This window comes from Oenanthe melanoleuca, chromosome 2, assembly GCF_029582105.1.
Source record: "Oenanthe melanoleuca isolate GR-GAL-2019-014 chromosome 2, OMel1.0, whole genome shotgun sequence".
Classification (NCBI taxonomy): domain Eukaryota; kingdom Metazoa; phylum Chordata; class Aves; order Passeriformes; family Muscicapidae; genus Oenanthe; species Oenanthe melanoleuca.
Window position 1 is genome coordinate 114280808 of NC_079335.1, and position 6941 is coordinate 114287748.

A 6941-nucleotide genomic window follows, 5' to 3' on the forward strand; every position below is an offset into this window, starting at 1 on the left:
AATACAACATCCATTGTATTTTTCTTTCTACTTCTGGTTACGCAAAGACATGCTACAAAGTAGGCAGGCCTTTCACTGGGACACAGAATGGGTTGCTCCTCCTGCCTAGCTGTTGAGGATTCCCTTTCCTAGGATGTTTTTCTGTGCATCCTTTGATGGAAGAGGAAGGAGCACTGAATGGCCCAGGCTATTCTCTCAGGCCTAGAGCCATTGCCTTCATCCTGAGGCTCAGTCTTCTAAGTGCTTTTAAGTGCTGCTTCATGCAGGTAGTCCACAAAGAGGCTGCCCACAAAAGGTATTGTTGTCCTGGGAGTGCTGTTCTACAGCAAACCCTAGGGCTCCTCAGTTCATGGGAAAGGAACGTGCTACAGGTTGTGCTAAATACACCAGCAATTGCTCGCAAAAAGGGCCAGTTTGCAGCGTCAGTATTGGCCAGTGCCAAAATTATGTTGACTATTCTGCTGGTCAACCCATGCCAGAGCTGAAAGGCTTGTGCTCCTACCAGGCCTGCTCAAGTAGACCCAGTGGTATAATACCCAGTGGTACAAATACCTTCAGCAAATGCAAAGTCATTTACTGACTTCCTTAAGAAAATATTCGCCATCCTTCACTACTGCAAATTTCACTCATTAGTTGACAAGAGCTGGAACATGGAATCAAATCTAGGTCTCAGTAATTCTGAAGGTATTAGGGAGCACAGTTGCCTTTTGCAGAGTAACAAACCTTGCAGTCACTGTTCTGTAGCTGTTTGTACTTACCCTTTCCTCCCCACCTCATTTTGGCTTGCATTTTTGTCCAAACCATTCAGCATCACATACTTGTTCAATATTACGTGACATGTTATGTTATCCGTACGTGAAGAAACACCACATACTTTCAGTGTGCAGAGCCCATGTTTAACTGCCAGGAAAATAACAAAGCAAGAACAAACCCAAGGCTGGATGGAAGAAAGAGTGTGTGGACAGGTCGTTACTGACTCTTTAATAAACATCTTGGATTGATTTACACTCCTATGCCAAAAGCAGATGTGCCACTTCCATTTAAAGACTCAACACATAGCAGCACTCATGGTTTCATAGCTGCATGTATTGTATGCTGCAGCTCTTTGTGCTTGTAACAATGGCTTTATTTGCACAGATGTGCACAAAGTCAGTGCATAAAATGAAACCATTACATGGAGAACAGGATTTGTGGCGTTTTTTGTAACCAAGTAACTTTCCCCATTCTTCCAAGAATATAATAAGAAATATGTATTTTTAGATCATAAGAAGATACAGTTTATTTGCAGGTATTGCAGACAGTTTGTATGCGTAGCACTGTAGCAAGTATTACTAATTCAATGGTATTTTCTAATAGCAAGTTAATAATAAATTAGAACAAGATTCTGTGGAACTTGCTTTTGAAGGCTATAAAAGCTTGATAAAATCTGTTGATCATTGGCAGGGATTTTGGCACTTACATTGTGATTTATAAGATGTTTGCCAACCTGTCAGTGAAGGAAATGCATCTGAAATTCCATTTTTACGAGCTTTCTACTCATAAATCATGTCCCATGTAAAATGGAACATGGAAGCCATGGACCTTTGAACTGCTTTTCAAGAACAGTTCTGGGAGTATGAAGGTCAGGCACATTGGATGGAAAGTAAGGGGAATATATATCACAGGAGGGACAGCTTCTGGATTTACTGCACCACAGCCTCTGGCTAACTCAGAAATGGTAGTTTTCGGGATATTAAGGACAATATTGTGTACTCCATTCCTAAAACATAGCCTCTAACACTGGCCTAGACAGCTACCAGCTACTTGTGAAGGATGAGAACTGTTGATCATCATTAAGCCCCCTAGAAAAGACACATCTGAAGTGCTGTGTACACAGGCCGTCATTACCTCCTGCCTCTTAATCAACCACTATTGATATCCTCAGGCTGGAGAGGGTGTACTCTTCTGGATACCTTTAATCCCCAGTACCCCACCCTAAGGTAATCTGAATCCAGCTTTGAACTGGTTGGAACTATTTTAGTATCAACATCCTTCTCTAGAATATCATCCTGCATTGACCATAAAATCTAACCCACCTTTAGGGATAGTGGGACTAAATAGTTGGCTTTAAAGTGCAGGTGGAAACGGAAATAAGGTGGTTTACTCTTTCAGAGTGGCTGACCTGGCTTGGCTGACCTGGCTTCCTTACCTTTGAAAATTGAAACAAATGACTTAAGGGAAATTGATCCTCCATGTAGTATTAACACCAGTGCTGTCACATCAAAGATAAATTCAGCCCTACGGATGGAAGGTCATAAAAAAGAATTCTTCATGGTGGGGATCTCTGCCTGTAGAGTTTCATTTATGGCTGGAAATTTACTTCCATGGAACAGGCTGTGAAACCATTTGCAAACAGAAATCTCAAAAAACCCGAGTGATACTAAAGGTATCCACAGCCTTTTTTCCCCACCAAGGACTCTTTAGCTGGTGGGCAGCTTTAACTTCACATCTATTCACTCCATTTCTTTCTGCATGTACAGGTGGTACATAAACAGCATGTGTCTCAGAGACTCTAAATACAGACAGCATTTAAAAAATCACAATATTCTTGTGGAAAGCCTGTCCCCATAGTAAGTATTTTTAGTTAAAATGGTGTTTAGTGAAGAGAAAAAGCTTTAAATGGTTCTGGCATCTCTTCACTCACTTAAGTGCTTAGCGATATGCAGTTACATACAGATTGCTCCTGTTTCTAGGCAATGGCCATCCATATCATCTAACCTGGAAATCACCTTTTTTTATTCTTCCTAAATAGTTACACATTTATGTGTAGCTCGCATAATAAATAGTTACTCTTCAGTTACGTGCAGGTTGGATTCATCAGGGAAGTTGGCACAGAGTATCATGAGGAGGAGACGACATTTAATGAGTGTGTGAAGAGTGAATGATTTCACTCTTGCTAGGACTGGGGATTCAGAGCTGAGTAAAGCACCAGTTAAGTCACTGCAGGTGTGCAGCTTAATGACCTGCAGTTGGGTAGCAAGTGTGTATGAACTGAGAGCACAGAGGGCATGTTTGGGAACGTTATTATGGTGGAGGAGCTGAAGTAAATAGATAGATGTGTGAGGTAAGGCTGCAGTGGATATTATTTTTTGTCCTTTCATTTTTAATATGAGGAAAATGCACAGCAAATGAAAGTAAGCTATGTTAATATCACAGGTGTGTGAGTGGGACCTATGACTTCTCTCTATATTTCCCAAACAAGACATTCTTTAACTGTTGGGGAGAGGAAAGTGGAACATACTCCTTTTTGCAAGCCTGTTTCCTTTATTAGTTCTTTTTTGTTTCTAAAACACCAATTTAAAAACCACATTACATTCACAAGAGTTAACACTGAAGCTATGATGCAGTTTAAGTGTATGTATGTAAAAGTTTACTTTCAAGAATAAAGGGATAGAATCCTTCTATCCACACTCTCTACCCTGATGAAGTGCAGCTCATGGTGGGATGAATATTCTGTAAAATATAGAACAATATATAGTGATGTAGATCTTGAAAATGTTTGTTCAGGAATGAAAAAAAAACCCTGTGCTTTTCTTTAAATGTGTTTAGGATCATCAATACAGAAGTTAAATGTAAAATAGTATCAAAAATGAAGCTGGGCTTCACGCCTAAGATGTTCCAAATAAACTAGTTTTATCCCAGAGATGGGCATGCGCACAGTCACTGGTATCTGTGGGAGTTGTGTGTGGGCTACGCATTTAAAAGCAGGATTGAATTTAGGGCAAAAGACAGAAAGGAAATACCTGCATATGTACGTGTATAGAACTTCAGTCTGCATATATACTGTGCATGTGTGTGTGTGTGTACATATAACAATATAAATATATTAAATAAAATCAACCCCATCTGCTCTCATATGTTTCCTTGTGTTTTCTCCTACCATTCTGTCCTGTGTATTCTGGTTCGTTTGTGGCAGGGTTACTAAAGATAGAAGTAAACCAACTGCTGAAGATACTTCCTTTCTTGCCCTCTTTTTTTTTTTCCTGCAATAGATAAAACTTTCTATTTTTATTCCTTTAGCAGTGTAGAACTGAATTCTGTACAGCTGAATTAACTATATTACTTTAATATACTTTTTAAACTTGCTACCTATATATGTTTCTGGTTAACAGGGACACTGAGAAGCTCCTCAGTAATGCCTGGTACTTAGAGAACCTTGTTTCCATTTTGTGACCATTACTGTGGATCTGGGTTGGTTTGGATCAGCTATTTTTCTCAGCCTTAGAATAGGATACCCAATTACCTCAATTAAGAAAATCTGCTAAGGGACATGAGACCCCTTTGTTTACTGTCTCATGAAAATATCTTCACATTGGCAAGCCATTAAAAAGAATAACAGGGTGGAAGGAAGAGGCAAGACAGCTGAGATATCTGGTAATTTACTGCATTCTGTGTGCAAGTCTGTGTTTCCAAAGGAACCGCTCTGGTAGAAAGGAAAGGAGTGTCCTTTCCAAACATAGCCTTGGCAAGAGGTGAGGCACAGAGCTACAAAGGCTACTCACTACAAGAAAAGTCTCCTCCTGCCTTTAGTTTCAATAGTTTTCTGTGTGATTTTCTGAGCTTTCTTCTTGATAGAAACTTAGGCAGGAGCAGGGATTTTGGAAGCCAGGTTATAAGAACTAGCATTGTCATAGCAACAAGTTAAATCTCTAAAACTTCAGACTTCTTAGCAGCCTAGAAAAGGGGCAGAAGTGATGGAAGACAGAGGCTGTGGTCGCTTCTGACTGCCAAATAAGAGGCAATAGGAGCAGTCATGAACAGTTTTATTACTCTGATCACAAGCAAGACAGGTTGTTAATAGTCATCGGTTAGTATTTTAAAAGATATATCTGAAAAAGTATCATCCAGGTTGCAAAGGTAATCGAGGCAGGAATTTGTGACTGTCAGGTGCCAGGAAAACTGTGGTCATTCACCAGACCCTGGATATGCTTTGAGCTGCACCAGGACACAAACTGAGATATGTAAATGATTATTCCAGTTTATTTTTTTCTGTGTTTGTGACTGAAGTAAAAGTTCATTTTCCTTCTCTTACTTAATTACTGCATATGATACTAGATATCTGTGATTTTTCCCTGATTCCTTTCTTCATGTTAAGTCTTGATCTGTGGTTTCATTTTGTTTTGGCTGTTTAAAATAATAATATTATTAATGGTTTTTTTTTTTTTTTCTTTTTAGGGAAAAGGCTCTCTAGACATAGGTGGGATACTTGGTTTGTAAAGGTGGTTAGCAGATGCAGTCTGAGAAGCCATCTGGGAGGTTAAGGCTCACAGAAACTGAAACAAATAACAGAGCTGTTAAATGAGGAGAAAAAGAGGCTTACTGTTAGTAATTTGAACAAAGTCTTTGTCCAAGGGTATTGAGTGCTTCTCAGAAATCACACTCCTGGCATCTATGCAGCAAGAGACTGAAAATGTCAAGCAGACAACCTTGGTTGGAAGAGTCCCACTTTTAAAGGTGCATAGCTGGGGATAGCGTCCTTTGCTGAAGACCCTTATGTTATGGTAGGCAAACTAGGAACTTCGGTTGTTCTTTTGCTAGCATTAACATTTTTGTCATCAGCCTCAAAAGAATAAGCATATGTGAGTTTTGGGACACTGTTTTGGGAAAGAGTGATTCAGAGATTCTGCACCAAAGGGAAAAGAGAAGAAAGAAATTTTTCAGTAGAATGGTCTTGCAGGTTTCTCAGGGCTTTTCCTTTGTAAGGAAATGCAATATGCACAGAAAGATATTATCAGTAGAATCATCATGGGAGACTGTTAATTGGGCTCAAAGATGGTGATAATTTGGCACTGCCACATCTGAACCCAAACCCACAAGTTCATGGCCTAGACAAGAGTCAAGACCAGCATCTGGCTATGAACCTGCTCTGCTGGGTCATTTTGATTTTTAAAGATTCTCTATCACCTCTACCTTACAGTAAACCTGTGTCCCCACCCAGCTTTCTGGGTTATAGAAAGGCTGATCTGTAGTCCTGAAGCAAAGAAGAAGCTGTACAACAAAAGCTGGAAAAGTGGCTTACATTTTAAGAGGAATTCTCCAAAGCAGAAGGTAAAGTTAGTGTGTGTGTTCAGGGGGTGCTGTTCTGGAAACCATCACTCAGCAGGTATATGAGCAAAAATAACAAGTCTTTATAGTGGTTTTAATAAAGTGCACTTTATAGCACCTTTCATCTTCAAAGAATGAAACAAATTTATTGTTAGTATAAACCCATGGGGACCAATGAAGATGAAGAAGGGAGTGCAGTTACACCTTTACTAATCAGGGTCATGATTCCACAGGAATATTATTTTGTACCATGTCAGTAACTATTACAAAATCTGGGAGGCTGCAGTATGAATTTAGCTGCAAAAGGCAGACTGAATCTTGTGACTGCAGACTTAATGGCCATCATTAAGTATAATGTATATGCATAGCTGCAGCACATTTTTCCAAGATTCTGGAAAGATCAGCTGAGTAACTGACTACAGGAGTGTAAAATTTATACTTCATCTCACTAATGACTACTTTTATTCCTACTGCTTGCAGTAGGAAATTCTGTAGATCATATTACACATAAAACTGCACCTCATTTGCTTTCTCACCCTCTTGCAGAGCATCACTTTCAGTGCATTCCTTGTCAGTATGGAAGCTGTCAAAGTTCAAATTAAGGAAATGAAACACTGGACATCATACAGGAATCCAAAAAGGCAATACATTTATGTCTGTTAGTAAAGCAAAGGCCTTTGGAAATGAGAATACAAAAAATGTGACATTTCAGCTGGACATGGAGAACATTTCTTCCATGTTGCATTAGTCATTTTATGGTGTGGAAAGGGCACAAAGCCAATATGTGAGGCTAGGTCTCTCTTTTCCCTTGGCTCTGCATACTGAGAGTGCAAGCTAATGCATTTTGCTTGGCTCCT